Below are 16893 nucleotides of genomic sequence, written 5' to 3'. Positions count from 1 at the left end.
GTCGATTTGTTTTTGCTTTCTTTTTCTATCTCAATTTTGAGTCTCAGTTTCGATATTTATCTCATCTTGGACAAGTAAAAACAGTTCATAGATTGGTACTGATAACCATACTGTGTCTGATGCTTTTTAACTTCTGTGGCTGCTCTCCTGTTACTCCTTTACTGCCAATCAAAGTACTTCTTGCTCAAGGTTCAACTCACAATGCAATAAAAATAATAGCTTAACAATTGTTGCATGCTTTATGCTGAGATTATACATGCATTAACTGTGAATTCTTATCAACCCTACAAGCTAGGTATTATTATTATTGTTGTTGCTGTTGTTGTTGTTATTATTATTATTATTATTATTACTGCTTTACAGAAGAGGATGTTGTGGGTCAGAGAGGTCCAAGTATATTAACTAGTGAGGTACAGTGTTAGCATTATGACCTGAACTGGCCTGATTCCCATGCAGCCAACCATGGTGCTGGACCCTTCCTCCATAGAGCCTCCCCATTTGCTTTCTGGTGGGAATTAATTACTTCTTACCTGTAACTTCTACCATAAGATTTTTTCCCCATTGCTCATATTCATGTCTGTTTCCTACACTAGGCTTTAAGCTTCAGAGCACAGTGTCATTGGCATATCTTCACAACTCTTTGCGCTACTCTCTCTGCCTGGGACACCCTTTATGCCCTCCACTCTGCCTGTAATAACTGCTGGAAACCAAGCGCACCCTCATCTTTGTGTTGCCACTGTCCTTTGTGCTTACTTCATGTTATATTATAATTATTTGTTTATGTCTGCATCCCCTATTAGAGCACAGGCCACCTGTAACATTCAGCTACCTTACCAAGGAGGTTTTTACTTATTTAATTGGCCAAGCACTGCTCCAAGAGCCCTTTAGAGTGGGTATTATTTTATCACCACTTTCCACAAGGAAACTGAGGCACAGAGAAGTTGCTAGTGAGATGCAATGAGCAGCAGAGTCAGCACTCCAACCCCGGCAGCCTGGCTCCAGAGCTGATAACTGACCCAGGATGCTGTGCTTGTTCTCCACTATTCCATGTGCTCTTCCTGCTGAAAACAGTTCAGTGACCTCCCACTGCTCTTAGGCTAAAGGTGAAACTGCTTAATAAGACCTAGGAAACTCCATGTGGCCTTCACTCTGAGCTGCATCTCCCACCAAGCTTCCTGGCTCACTCCTGGCCGCTCTTGTCTTCTTCCCCTTGCTCCCGAGAGCCATACTCCCTCTGAGCACAGCACATGTCCTTCCCCTGGCCTGCAGTGCTGTTCCCTCACCTTGTTCCTTCCTCAACCCCAAGTTTTCCTTCAGATTTTAGCTTAGGAAAACCTTCCTAGACTAAATCAAATATCCTGTTAAATGGATTTTTAGTTCTTAACATAGTTATCACTTTATATTTTATTTATGTGGATATTTGAATAAGGCGGCCAGTCTTCCCTTTCAACACCATAAGCTCCATGGTGCCAGGGAGTATATTTGCCCACCCAGCTACTAGAATGGTATCTGACATGTTGTACACAGTGAGTGAGTAAACATTCATGGAATGAATAACAGGGTTATGAAAACACAGGAGGGGCGCAGTGTTGTGCTGGTACATGTTTACTAACCAGTGTCTTTTGAAAAGCCCTGCTTTGTACCATTTGCCAATTTCTGTGATGTAAATACTCTCACTGTGGCCAGTTTTCAGAGGACACACAAAGGCAGGCAATGCTGGAGCTCTGAAGTAATATGCGCAATTGGCTTGGAGAGCTCATAACACCTGGCTCCAGCACGCCACTGGGAGGGCAGAAAGGGCACACAGAGCCCAGGCAAGCAGCCCAGAGATCTAAGCTGAGATATAATGCATGAATAGAAAACATAGTTGGGAGGCGGAGGCATATGTGGGGCAAATAATTGGCTAGGTGGTGGGGGTTGGAGAAGGAAAAGGTCAAAGTTCAGTAAGACTGATGTGCACATTTGAAAAGAAGAACCTTGTGAACCTTGACAAGAGGTTCAGACTTTATCCCATGGGAAGCACTGGATGGGTTTCAGCAGGCGAGTGGAATGGAGAAGCCAGCATTTTGGAGAGATGGCTGGGGCTGCCCTTATGGAATGGATTGGGCACTGGGCAGCCACCCAAGGAGGAGATGCTGGTGAACAGAACCAGGATAGAGATGTAGAGAAAGTGAGGACAACTGTGAAAGGGAGCCTGGTGGGAGGTCTTTCACATGGAGATTTGGGCAAAAGAACAGTGTGACAATGAGCAGGCCAGCTTTAGGGAGGTGGGACTCATGACAGGGGCAGCCGAGCCAACACAAGGCAGTTAGTTCTTCACCCTCCACCCTGGAGACCCAGGGCCCAGACTTGATGGCAAGCACAGAATTTAGAAACAAGGAGTCCAGGCCGTGGGTTCCGGTTTAGCCACTGGCTAGCTGTGACTGGTCCATTAAACATTCTGGGTTTTCAGTTTCTTCTCTGTTAAAAAAAAGTGGAACAATAAAAACATCTCACATGATAATTCTGATGATAAAATGAGATAAGATATATCAAAGTAACTTACAGCATGTGGCGCATAATAGGTATACAATAAACATTTTAAAAATTTAACAGGAAAAAAGAAATGGGAAATAAATCAGGCACTTCTTGGTTTACACGAAGGGTCTTCAGGGCTGAACATATGTCCCCTTGGGGGACCAGAAAGGGTCCTCGATGGGGTGGCTGATAGTAAACATCATCCAAATGGACATTCCTACAGAGTGAGAGGGGTGCTGTTAATGATTTCACCAGGACAGCAGGTATAAACTGTGGTGTGTGGTCATTTCAGTGCTCAAAGGCTTTCCAAAGACTTTCCAAGAGACAGACAAGCACGGAGAGTTTTAAAGCACCAGCTTCACGATTCAGAACCTCAAAAATGTTGCCTCCCCCAAAGATCGATTTTCTTGAAAGGTGTCTTTTATAATTGCCTTCCTTCCAACTTTCCAAAAGAAAGAATTCCCTTAAAAAAATTGGGGTCAACAATTCAATCTACCACTTTTACTCAGTACGGTCGATCCTTGAACAATATGGGCTTGAAATGCATCCTTCCACTTGAATGTGGATGTTTTTCCAGTTGATCAAAGTTCAATAGACCCACATGGTTCAAATCCACATTGTTAGAGGGTCAACTCCATGGTTAGGGATGTGTGTATATGGCGAGCCAACTATAGTTATCCGCAGATTTCTGACTGCGTCGGGGTTCAGCACCCCTAATGCCCTAGTTGTTCAATGGCCCACTATACAGCTGCATGGTGTGATAGAATACCAGTTGTGGAGCTAGGCAATCACCTAATGGCTCCGTGGCCTTCCACAGGTTATATAAAATTCTCCAGATACCAGTGTTCTCATCTGTAAAACCTGTGTCAGTACCTCCCCCACATGACTTGTAAGTGATTACAGAAATTGTGTGTGACATTCTCTGTGGGCTCTGCACTTTGGGCACTGACACTAGTAGCTGGGGCCACTCCGACTGCTGCTTACAGCGAGTGTGCCATGACTCTATTAATAATGACTATGAGGAGGGTGATCCGTGGTTGGACTTTAGTGATGCAAAATCACCATGCTGGAGAGACACAAAACTCCAGCAGAACCCCAGAATACAGCATTCCTCCATCACGCCTGTTAACACCCCCTCTGCTGGCAACTACAGCCATTTGTCTTTGCGGAAAGACGTGCTCCTAGACGAAAGGCCAGCCACTCCCTATTATGTGTTTGGTTCGACAGTGCTTTTATACATCCACTTCTTCTCTTGGCAGCTTGAATTTTGGGTTCATGAACAAGATGGGCATTTACCATGGCGGAGGGTCCCAGAACAATGCTGGGCATGAGGCAAATGGGAAAAAAGTACCTCCCGGCACTGCGCTGGAGTTGTTCTCCCTGCGTCTTCCGCTGCTGCTCTGTTCACATGGCCTCCTGTGGCTGAAGGATTGTGCCAAACACCGAAAGTGTTCTTGTTCACCTTCTCAGGTTGAAGTCAACTGGCTCCACAGCAGACAGCCCTTTGAACCCAAGCCTTCGGAGTCCTACAGCAATGTTCTTTCCCCCCTCTGTCTAAATTAAATAAGCAGAAGGCTGCGCTCCTGTATACAAGACACCACAAAATGTAATTGCTCCAGCATATTGACACTAATTTCTCTTTCATATAGTCTGGAGATGGGCAGGCTGCCTAGAACGGATCAGAGGCTGTGGTCCACGCAGACATCCAGGAGTCTGGGTTCCTTCTACCTTCTTGGTCCAATATCCCCAAGCCACCCTTCTCAATGGAGGTTTCTCAAGAGAGAAATAAGCTTTAATGCTTTTAAATGTCTATTGTGGTCATTTGTTAACTTTTCTCCCATGTATGTGGAATATTATAGATTTGTACATCCTTGGAATAATGGAGATAAGAGTTACTTAAATCACTTCTATAGGGCTTAACTCTTATAGGAACCCCAGTTGGGAAAGGATGCTAGAGTATGGTTCTTATTCCATAGTTGAAGCTGGACCCCGGCACCATATCTAAACATGCCAATCTATAGGAAGGGAGACAAAAGAAGCAGAAGAGGGGAGATTCTTTAGGCAATATAACCCTAGGAGTTGCATGCATTACTTCTGCTCACACCTGATTGGCCAAAACATAATTTCACAGCCAATCTAGTTACAAAGGTGCTGGGGTAAGTAGTTCCTAGCTTCACAGACAAGTGCACAGCTAAAACTGTTGGAGATTCTATTATTAACATGAAGAAGGATGCAGTAAATAGGGAGGTAGTTATCAGTCTCTGCTATATTTGACTACTATTCACTGTATAGTAAGTTTTATATGAGAGCAGGAACTGTGTCTCATTCACTAAGGACAAATAAGTATATCTTAAGTATATCTTTTAGCATAGCATCTAGTACATAGAAGACTCCAAATAACTTTGATTGAATTCCATGTATCTATCTGGCATTAAAATAATCCAGAGGAGTGTCTTAAATTATAATTTTTAAAAGGCCCAGGTGCTAAAGACAGCAGGTCCTCAAATAACATTGTTCCATTCAACATCCTTTTGTTAGGACATCCATGACGTGCCACAGGAACTTCAGTCTTGTCTGTGTCAGTTAGCCTATGGCAAAACTGGTTTCATTCCATGTGGTTTCGCCGTAGCTCCAAGAACTGATCAATGATGTTAAGTGAGGTTTTACTGTGCATACTGACTTGACACTTTCTTTCCTTTTTGAGGGAGTGAGGAGAGGGTGGTAGCCTTGATTTTTTTCTGAGCTATATATCTTTTTATTTGTTTTAATTATTGATTACTTTGACTTCCCAAATCCTCAGAATCAATTTTTGTACTTTTATAAACCTGCAGAAGAAAACATCTTTCCTAAACTGGAACACCAAGAGGATGATTAGGATGTGAAGATTCTGTGGAGTGGAGGAGCTGAAGTTTGTGAAAAGCATTTAAAATGGTGCCTGGCACTTAGTGTGATATAAGTGTTATAGATGATGGAAGGAGGTGTGTGTAGACAGGAAGGAAGGAAGGAAGGAAGGAAGGGAGGGAGGGAAGGAACAGGAAGGGAAGGAGGGAGGAAGGAAGAAGAAGGGGGGGGAGGGAGGAAATGCAATTGGAAGCAAACTGACATGCCCCCTTATTTGTGAGTAGACAATGACATTCTCGACCAAAGATGGAAACAGTCACGGGGCCTCTGTGGCAGGAGACATCTCACCAGAGTCCTGAAGATTCATTTCATTGCTTGGCTGGGCCTGGATGCACTTTGCCTACTACATGTGTTACGGTCACACTAACTGCTTACTGATCTCCTAGGGAACACTAAAACAACAAGCGAAAGTGGATCATAGTAGGCATTGGTTTAGCAGGCAGAGATAGGGCCTGACTCAGAAGGAGGCTGGTGCCATAGAAAGCAACTCTAGGATGTCTTATGGAGTCCTCAGACCTAGTCCCTTGGGTCATTCTCCTGCATGTGAGGAATAACCTAGTACACAGGACATAAATGTAGGAGCCGGGCATGTCCTGGGTGTGTCAGGTGTGTCCACTCCCTGGTTTTGGTACAGGTGTCTGTGATGGATGCACAGTGTTGCCCACCATGCATTCCACTCTCCCTTTTTTAGTTAACAACATTTTGCTGCCCTCCTAGAGATGCTCTGCTCTCCCTTTCCACGTGATTTAGGCACAGCTGCGCTCATCTCCCACCAGACCCAGATGACCACTCAGAGCATGTCATCTTCTTGACCATGGGATTGGGTTTTGAATGGATATAGCTAAACTCATCTAGAGTCTACCTGAAAATTTAACACAGACACTGAAAATGATAGGGTGGACAGATGAAGGGGAATGGAAATTGCCTTATTTAAAACATCTTTCCTCACCCTAGAAAGGTCATATGTGGTAGAAAAAATGTAGCCAAACTAAAGAGGGAGGCAGGGTGGTGCAGACACCAGATGGAAAGTGCTAGTATCCTTTAACCCCCAAGGTATCGGTTGTGCCTGAAGCTAGATTTGCCTCTTTCAGCTACATGCACCAATAAATTCATTTTTTAAAATTTAAGCTTATATACGTTAAAGTTTCTCTTATTTGCTTCCAAAAGAAGCCCTGATTTCCAGAGTGCCCAATGTGGTCCGGCTACCCGACCAGCTCCTTCCTCACCCATGGCTGAGATGCTGAGGAACTGTAAACAGCTCCCATACTTACATCCCAGCAGTTCAGGAAATTGCCCCAGGCTCCCCTTTGCAATTCCTACTCTGAACCCTCCTGTTCTGACTCCTTATCTCTGCTTCTGTCCTGTGGTCTGGTACCCAGATTGCTTTGTATTGACGCTTCATGCTACACTGAGCCTGGCCTCCTATTTCAGGTATCACCCTGCATGTAGATCCTCCAAAAACCTCAGCTGCACCAGTGGGCCAGTGTCCCCAACGTCTGCACCCAGCCCAGGACCAGTAGGCCAGACGCCTCTCCGTAAGCAAGAACCGCTGAGCTATTTCGTCTCCTCCTGTGGGCCCTGCTGCAGACCTTTCCAGTGCCCATAATACATGTTTACTTTCTTTTGATGTAGCTGTCCTTGGCTTTAATTTATGTTATTCAGGAAACCCAAAGGTCAAAACCTCCTCTATCGCCCACCAGGATATTCAGGCTATTTTCCCCAGATTTGGTCATAGAAATTTTTTGATGAGAATAAGCTTTTATACAAATGTTGGTCATTCAAATAAGGAAGTCTTAAAAATCTACATTACGTAAGGCACTCTGGCTACATAAAAAAGAATGAAAGGCTTTTAGCCTTATGGGAGGGTGTCCCTCTTACGAGCTCAATTGTGTCTCCTCAAAATTCACATGTTGAAGTCCTAATTGTCAGTACCTTAGAATGTGACAATATTTGGAGATAAAACCTTTAAAGAGGTGCTTAAGTTAAAACCAGGTACAAGGACAGGTGAGAGACTGTTTACACAGAGGTGGGTTCATTAGAGAAATGACTATGTAAAGAACAATGAAGTAGGTGTCTCGCTGAAGAAGGGCATTGCAATTATGGAAAGGGGAAAGCTAGAGTGATCCCCGTGGTGTTGGGTTAGAAATTGGAGATGACAGTGTGAACACATAGATTTCAAGAGGACAGACCTCGAGGACGGAGGGGTAGATTGACAGACAGATAAAGAAAAATAAAGTAAAAGTGTAACACATGTATGTACTCTCCCTACCTCTGTGTGCACGGAGGGTCTGGGAGCAGGGACACTAAAACAGCAGTGAGCACAGTGAATGCTTAGACTTTGGTTTCAAAACACCAGTCTCCACTCAAAGGCACCAGGGATCCTTGGATAAATGTCTGATTCCAGAGCTGGGCTAGGGAAATTGCAAGATAAGTCTGGAACCTCTTTCTGTCCCAGAGAGTAAAAAAAATGGTCAAAGATGTTGAGACATGTCACATCAAAAGGACCCAGAAGCCAGCTTGAGGGGACTCCCACTAGCCAAATATGGACCAATATAAGCATAAAAACAAATGTAGTAACAGGTTATAACCCACTTAATAAAATAGAAATTTCTGTGTCTATGCTGATAGGAATAAATAAATAAATTGCTAGTGTAAGAAATAGTGCAAGATATTTACCTCATCTTAAATGACCTCTCACAAAAGGAAAAATGCCTGGGTGGCAGACACCATCACAGTTGATGGTCAATGCTAACATCATCGGTAATGGGACAAATCTAAACCTTGAGCCACCCGGTGCGCTGCAATGACAAGAGTATAGCATCAGTTCTGCGATATTTGTGCCAAATTGCACAGCCGAAATCCAGTCAGGAAAACACAGCAGACAAGTCTAACTGGAGAGACATTCTACAAAATAACTAGACTCTAATCTTTACAAATGTCAAGGTCACGAAAGTCAAGGAAAAATTAAAAAATGTTCCATATCACAGGAGACAAAGAAGATATGATAGCAAAACTCAAAGCACATTATTCCAGATGAATATTTAGATCTTCATCTAAAGGGCATTACTGGGCCACTGGGGAGAACTGGAGGGGTCTGGGGGCCAGGGGTAGTGATGTGTCAGTGTGAATTTCCTGACTGCAGTCATGTAAAAGAATGCCTTTCTGCAGGAAATAGACACTCAGACGTCTGGATGTGATGGGGCATCGTGTCGTCAGCTTACTCACACAGGCTTCAGAAATGAAGAGCAAATTACTTGTACTGCAACTTTTCTATAAATTTGGGATTGTTTCAGACAAAAGAAAGGTCAGGGATGCAGGACAACTGCCCGGACTCTTCAACAAATCTGTGTCAGAAAAAAAGGAATAGATTAAAACAAGCAGACGCAAACATGGTCCTGGATGAGATTCAAGTTTGGATAAACAGCCATGAGGCACGTTTGGAGACACTTGGGTAATGTAAATATGGTTTATTATTAGATGAGATAAAATGTGTTGAAATGGAAAAGTGGAAATCATTGACTTGAAAAGAAAAAAATAGCAGATAATAGAATAGTAGTATGTATCGTGTGATCTCATTTTGTGGAAAAAGAGAAACACAAATAAAGTTCTGCCCTTAGCACTAGTACAAGTGGCAAGAATACCATTTTATTCTCTTATATTTTTGCTTGTCTTTATTTTCTAACATATAATGATGTAATGCCCTGTTTCTGTAGTATTAGAAGATGATTTTTTAAAATATTTTTATTATTTATTTATTTTTAGAGAGAGGGGAAAGGAGGAAGAAAGAAAGGGAGAGAAACATCAATGTGTGGTCACCTCGTACACGCCCCCTACTGGGTGCCTGGCCTGCAACCCAGGCATGTGCCCTGACTGGGAATTGAACTTGTGACCCTTTGGTTTGCAGGCTGGCACTCAATCCACTGAGCCACCCCAGCCAGGGCAGAAGATGATTTTTAAAGTAAAATTTAAATCACAGGATTAGGGGAAAGGAGTTACTGGGGTCAGTCTTCACAACCTTGAATAACACATTTGTATTACCTGGGACATGTTGATGTTACAGAAGATATTTCGGCAAAGTCCCCGAGGCCTCCCCTTGTCTCTGACATAAGGTCACTGACTATTACATGTGTCTGAGGGGTGTGTACGGCTGTGTCAGTTCCCTTGAACACCATATAGAAATGTCTGTCATCTCACCTGTAAAGTGGGGACTAATACCCTGCTGCAGAAGGTTACTGGGAGTATTAAAGGAATGAATATATTTGTAAAGTATTGAATACATTATGAATAGATAGATATCAATAGCACCTCATTTACACAAATACAAAATTCATGATCAACTCTGTTTTTTTGTTTCATGAAGAAAATAAAGGAAACAGATAGAGCCTCCCAGTTCAGATTAGCACGTGGTATTTATTTTCATTCATGTTGTACCTTCTGTACAGTAGGCACTAATCTAAGTACTTTACAAATAATACATTTTTAATCATCATAATAACCCTGTCCACAGGGTAATCCTGTTACCTTCCCCATTTTCTGGTGAAGGAAGTGAGCCACAGAGAGGTTAATTAACTTGTGTAAAGTCACACAGCCAGTAGGAGGCAGGGACAGGATTAGAAGTAGGCAGCACAAACTCTCAGCATCAACCCATGCAGTTGCTTGTACCACCACGTACCCAACAACAGGAGAGAATTCCAATTTATGTACCAATTGCTTTCCAAAAGTTCACTTTGTAAGCTCATGTTTCAAGTTCCAATGCATTTCCCACCAAAACTGTATTGCAAATTAGGTTTGACTCCTAGGCCAACCTATATTTAACTCACAACACCACCAGTTCAGAGCTACTATGATCTCAAGGCCAGTGCCCCTCTGGGCGGAGGATGGTAAATAGGGTTGTATCTTCCAATCCAGTTCCTATCGATTCCTTGTGGTTGCACAGACACTGTCTGAAGGAGAATTCTGGAGAATTCTACCGGAGCAGAAGAGCATACCGTGCTGGAGAACGGCCCCCAAACCGGGTATTTGTCATCTCTGTTCCAGACCCTTTTAAATCCTGAGAAGTGAGCTGTAAGCTAAGGCCTCTCACCTTGTCTCTGAACATTTCTCCACCTTGAGCCCTGAAGGCCTAGGGAGCAGGGAAAGGGGACAGGGCAATGTTTCTTAGAACAAAGAGGGGAGCAGAAACTGCTCTGCTCCAGGATTCTGTGACAGTATGGGAGGGCCTGGGGAAGTCAGTGGCAGGGACTCCTCTGATGGAGTGACAACAGCTGTTCAGAATTATGGGTAACTTGTAAGTTGAGTAGTCCTGCATCAGAATGCTAGCCCAGCCCTCCCTCAAACTTGCAAACATCACCCCAATGAACCGCAAGCCAGCAAGAATGAGGGAGGCAAAGTTTTGACATCGTCTACTCTCGTGGCATGTCAAGAAGTTGTCAGAGTGGTTAAATGACTCACTCCAGGTCACACAGTGAGATTAAAACAGCAGTCATAAGCTATCCATAAAAGCTATGTCAGAGGGAATGAAAGTGAGTACATAACCCAGCCCGAGGATCCCACAAACCAGCTTACGTGCAGGACGAGTAAAGTGAGGTTTGGGACGGGTGGGCCCTCACTCGTTCTGGGGAGGTTCTAATGTCAGAGAGACATTTGAATGCAAACTAAACTCTGCATGGGGTTTGCTGAGGACTTCTCAAGATAAACTAGAGACAAAATACTCACATAAAGCTGAAACTGAGTCCCAAGCTCAGCTGCACTTGGGAGAGCACTGTAGCCCAGCAGGCCCCTGAAATGTCACGTCAGCTTTCGAAGGCATTTTACAGTTGCTGCAAGAGCACCACTGGAATGATGCCAAGTGGCTTTAGAAGCAGCCCAGTCCCTTAGACATAGATGACACAGCCAAGAGCAAAATAAAGAAGAGCCGTTGCCTAGCTGGGCATCTGGGTCCTGCAGCTGCCAAATCATATCCATTAACCATGCCAAAGTAATCCACGAAGAAATTCCCAACGAGAGGCCCAGTGGCTCAGCTAGAAAATTGCCTGTGATCTAGGCAAGCAATGGGTTCCTGTTCTCCAGAGTCAGCTGAGATTGCCAGGCAACTGGAGGCAAGTTGATAGAAAAACTTCAGTTCCTGCCTTCTTGTTCATAAAATGGGCGCTCCACTCGTGTGTGTGAGTGTGTGTGTGTGTGTGTGTGAGTGTGTGTGTGTGTGTGAGAGAGAGAGAGAGGATGACAGAGACAGAGACAAGTAAACATAGAAGGCACTGAAAAGTAATAAGATGAATAATAAAATTTTTTTCCACATTGTCCAAAAGACAGGGTTAACATGATTAAATGAACTAAAAACAGGTGTGGATTACAAAAAAAAAAAAAAAAGATTGCCCATTTCCCATCTCGCCTCCCAGTATGACAGGAAACAAGCACAAGGACTGAAACCCCAGCGTGAAGGGAGGAAAGGCATGCCCACTCTGCCAGGGAGGAAAAAGAGAGCGAGGCAAGAGCTCGGGAAGGCTGGCCAAGCCAGGCAGAAGCTCTGCTCCCACCTGCACAGCTGCCTTAGGCTTTTCTTCTTTTCAGATTGTTGCAAGAAAACAGATGGCTGCAGAAGCCTGAATTTTAAATTTATGAATGGAAATTTGAACAGATGTTAGCAATCAAGATGGCATATAGGAATTTTTTTCATACCATGTTTACAGCCCAGCCTCGTTCACATAAATGGAAGAGAGGTTCATAAAAAGGGTAGTTTTTGATCTCGGAACAGCATGGATCCAGCATGGTGATTATGTGGCACAATAACGGAAATATTGAGAGAACAAAGGAAGAAAACACTAATAAGCTCCCTGTATAAATGCTAAATATTTATCTAAGAATGATAAAATGTATCTGTAAGAAAACCATTAACCCATCAAAGTACTTTCTGTGTTTTAAGTAGGCAAAGTTCAAGCCCAAGGTTTTAACAAGTATCTGTGAACACCTACTTACTGGAATTCTGTTTAGAGTTTTGACATAATATAAATTGTTTGTTTTGCTTCGTTTGGCTGAAGGTCCCAGACATACGAGTTCTTACTAAATTTCAGAGAGGAATTAAGTAAGGGGCTGGTGAGAGCTCAGATGATGCGTGTACGCACTGTCATCCAGTGCTGGGACCTGGGCTGGGCACTGACGGTGGGTGAGGAGTGGCAAAATGAATCCTACCTGGTCTGTGTCCTCTACACACGTAGAACTGAAGGCAAAAGAAGGTACGTATTACACAAGGCTGGGTAAAGGTATACGTTGAAAGCTACTGGAGTAAAGAGAAGGTGTTACAGTCTACAGAGGGTTCCTTCCCACCTATCTGGGTTCATTTTGCCTGCCGCCTGAGGAAAGATGTCTCTTAATACCAGAGATCAGTGAAAAGAAAAGCAATTTATTATTCCTTTGAAATAACACAAACTAAAGTTCCCCACAAATGCACACAGTCCTCCCAGCATCCTCCACGTGACAAAAGGGAGCACTTCCAAAGCCTCGTGGTCCCGACTCTCACCCAAGCCTCATGGTCCCAACCAAGACACCAAAGCCGCGTGGTCCTAAACAGATGTGTGGTCCCAAAAAGAGAGACACCCAATGGCTGCTGTGCCTCCGTTTAAATCCCAGCATTATTCTTCCTCTGCAGCCCCATTTCCGGCTCCTCTCACAATTGGCCACAGCTGCCTGCATTCTGGGCTGGTATGGCCTTGTGGTGTGGAGCCAATTATCTCCAAGCTCTTCTGGACCCTATTACAAATCCCTATTTGGGGCTCCCCTCCTGGCTGCACCCTGTTACAAAAGGAGTGAGGTTGATGGGGGCTGGATCAGGACAGTGATCCTGATATCCTAAGGAGAAGAGTCTAGAGCTTGTGGCCATCTGGGAGATGAGTATATTATGATGCACTGTCAATAAGCCATTTATTATGTTTTCACCCGGGTTCTCCAGATGTGGTGGCCACTTGGGCTCTCCAGAATTGGATCACTTCTCGCCACTTCATCCCCCATGATTGTCTCTCTCCCTGAATACTGCGGTAGCATCTCACCAGTCTTCCTGCTGTGTCTCTGCTGACATTCACCACCCGCAACCAACCTAGTCTCAACACAGTATCAAAGCAACCTCTCTGAAGCAGTGCTTCCCCAAATGGGCCCCCTGGACTAACAGCAGCAGCTGTCCCTAGGAAAGATGTTGGAAATGCCACCTATAGAAACTCTGGAGGCGGGGCCTAGAAACCTGTGTTTTAACAAGTTCTCCCAGTGATTCTGATACCTGCTAAGGTTTAAGAAAGTCTTAAGAATGCTTAAGAATTTTAAGCATAGACCAGATAAGGCCTCTTTTTGGTTCAAAATCCCACAACATTCCTCCAGAGTCCTCATGTCGGCTACGAGGACGTACAGATATATCTGGCCCACGCATCCTTCACTGGCTGCCCACCGCACTAGCCTCTAGGTCACTTGCTCCTCGGCCACCCTCAGGGCCTTGGCACTTGCTATGTCTTCTGCCTGAAATGCCCCCCAGCTACCCAGAGTTCCTCCCCCACCCATCATGACTTAATCCCTCACCACCTTCAAGCCTCTGCTGAAACGTCACCTTCTCATTGCTATGTTACGGATTTATTGTCAGTCTCTTCCCACTAGAATACAAATCTGTTGAGAGAGGGACTTCATTTCGTTGGTGCCTATATTCCGAGGACCTGGAAGCATGCCTGGTGCACAGTGAGTGCCTGGGAAACCTTCGGTGGGGGAGTGAATAAATAAATGGTCCTGTGTCAATGTCCTTCCGGATGCTAAGTGCGCCACCTCATTAAATGTGCATCACTGAATTCCCACAAAGCCAATGTAGGAGGTGTTACTATCTTTATCTTACATGTGAAAAAAAATGAGCTAAGTGGGGGGGTGACATATTAAAAGAAGAAAAGGACTGAAATGGGTCATCAGAAAAGATTTTTTATGACCCCCAAGTTCTGTGTCTGACATGGGGTCAAGTTCATCTCCATTTTCTACCACCTTTACTGTTTTCCCTCACAGTTGGCCTGGACAGAGGAAACCCTAGCTGAGTCTGGCATCTACCTGAGCAGAATATCACTAAAGAGGCAAGAGTCCTGCTTGCAGTGGCCCCAGACAAGGCTACGAGTGGAAGAACTCCTATTTTGTTTGCTATCTTCCCACTAAACACAGATAATAGAGTTATTTTCTGAATATTCAAATAGTTCCTCCTCCTCCATGCAATTACTTAAAAACAACCCAGTACACACTGTATGTTATTAGTGTCTTGGTAGAAGTGGATACTTCAACTTGTTTATTAATTTGCTCAAAAATGAGCTCTCTACGATACATTAGGTAGATTTTTCCCCTTTGCTATTAAAGATTATTTCCCTGCTAAGCATCTGCTGAAATGGAAATCCAGTCCTATGACCAGAGCTGAAGAATGAATCTGGCGATGGTTCATCTAAACAAGACAGAAGGTGCTAGACGGCCAACCCAGGGCCATCCTCCTCCTCCATCTACTTACCTCTCCAGATACTCTCATCTAGTCCTGTGGCTTTTAATACCATATATGTGCTGCTCACTTCGCTGTCATCAGTTGGAGTCCAGGAAGGAAAATGGAACACAGGAGGGTAATGCATAGAGGGCATTTACTCCAGGGAATTTGTTACAAAAATGCTGGACGAGCTGGAAGGGCAAATTGGGGAGGGCGAGATAACCGAGAATAGCGACAACCTGAAGCTGCTACCCTCCCTAAAGGTGAGAGATAAAGGGGAAAAGTGGGGTTTATGAGAGTTTAGGACAGTGGGAGCTGGGAACTTGGAGACTTGGTCCCTGGGAATTCAAACCATGGAGAAGATTCACTAATGTAAAGCAGGGAGAGGGCAAAGGACTCTGGCTTCTCTCTTCCTGCTGACCTTTAGTCTTCTGCCAGTACCTTCTATTGGCCAAACTTTCCCAGAAGCCATTGGCAAAGAAGCTTGGGAAATGTAGTTTGCATGGGTCACCCCTCTCCACTCTAACTTCTGTACTGAGTGGAGCAGGGAAAGAGAAGAGAGTACATCAGCATACCAACAATGGATGCTGCCCCTAAATTAGTATCTCCAGCTCAGACCTCTTCTCTGAGCTCTAGATTCATTCAGTTGTTCACCTGACACCTCCATTTGGGTACCTAGGAGTCCTAACTTAATGCAGCCCAAAGGAAACTCTGGTTTTATCAGCCAGCTCCCCGATATGGCCCTTCTTAAATACATGACTCACCCAGCTCAGCCCAAAACAGGGATGTTATCTTTGCTTCTGTTCTTTCCTTACTCCCCACTCCTTCTAACCTTTTACAAGATCAATTGATTCCACCTCCCAAAACAGTTCCTCTCCAGTCCTCTCCGCCTTTTCTACTACCATCTGAGGCCAAGCCACCATCGTTTCTCCCCAAGGTGGCGATCACGGCTTCCTAAGTGGCTGTGCTGCCCCACTGTGTCTCCTTATTTCACACCGTCCAGTGGTCAGTTCTTGGAGATCTGGAGGACAACTGTCAGGAGTTTATTCTAAGTGCTATAGGAGCCATTGAAGGGAGTAACATAAAATCAAACTGTAAATCTAAATCTATTGTAGAGATTAGCCTAGCTTCCTCGAGGAGAATAAAGTATAAGTGCACAAAAATACAAGGCAATTACACACCTCAGTCTTCTTATTCCACCTCTTGGACAACTGGCCTTGTTACTGTTCTTTCAACACACTAAGCTCCTTCCCTGTTTAGGGCTTCCCACAGCCTGGAACGCTTGTCCTGACTTAGTACCACTGGTTCCACACCATTCAGCCTTAACCTCTCAGAAATCTCTCCTGACCAGGTCGTGGTAATTATAGTTGTTCACAAATATCCCTTCTTCCTCTGATGGGAACAAAATAGGGTGGTACTTCTCGGTAGCCTGGAAGTTAGGTGTGGCCACATGAGCTGCTTTGGCCAATGAAATGTGGGTGGAAGCGGCATGCCACTGCTGGGTGGCAACCTTCAGAGCCACCAGGTGCTTCACTGCTACTTTCCCTCTACCTCAGTGACAAGCAGCGTTCCAGATAATGAGGACGACAATTATTCAGAGAACTGCCAACCCATAGACATGTCACATCTGCAAGAAATCAACCTGTGCTGTTTTGAGTGGCTAAGACTTTAAGGTTGTTCCTGCAGCGTGTGCAGCCTATCTGGGCCGACGCAATCTTCCAGTCGCTTACATTGGCCTGCATTATGTCCATCATGGAAATTGCCACAGACTGATAATTCCCACTTGTTTTATTCATTGGTTTAGTTTCCACTCTGCACCCCTCTCGAAACCCCATGCCAGCAGCATCTGTCTACCTAGTTCATCACTGAACTTGGCAAAAACCCTTTTACTGCAATTGATGAGGCTGTACTCAGTACAACCAAAGCCCAAAGCTGAAGAACCAAAGTCTAAAGCTTCACGCTGTCATTTGTGTGTTAGAACTATTGCTTGGGTTATA

The sequence above is a fragment of the Phyllostomus discolor genome, chromosome 7 (assembly GCF_004126475.2).
Source record: "Phyllostomus discolor isolate MPI-MPIP mPhyDis1 chromosome 7, mPhyDis1.pri.v3, whole genome shotgun sequence".
Classification (NCBI taxonomy): Eukaryota; Metazoa; Chordata; class Mammalia; order Chiroptera; family Phyllostomidae; genus Phyllostomus; species Phyllostomus discolor.
This window is presented reverse-complemented; position numbering follows the sequence as displayed.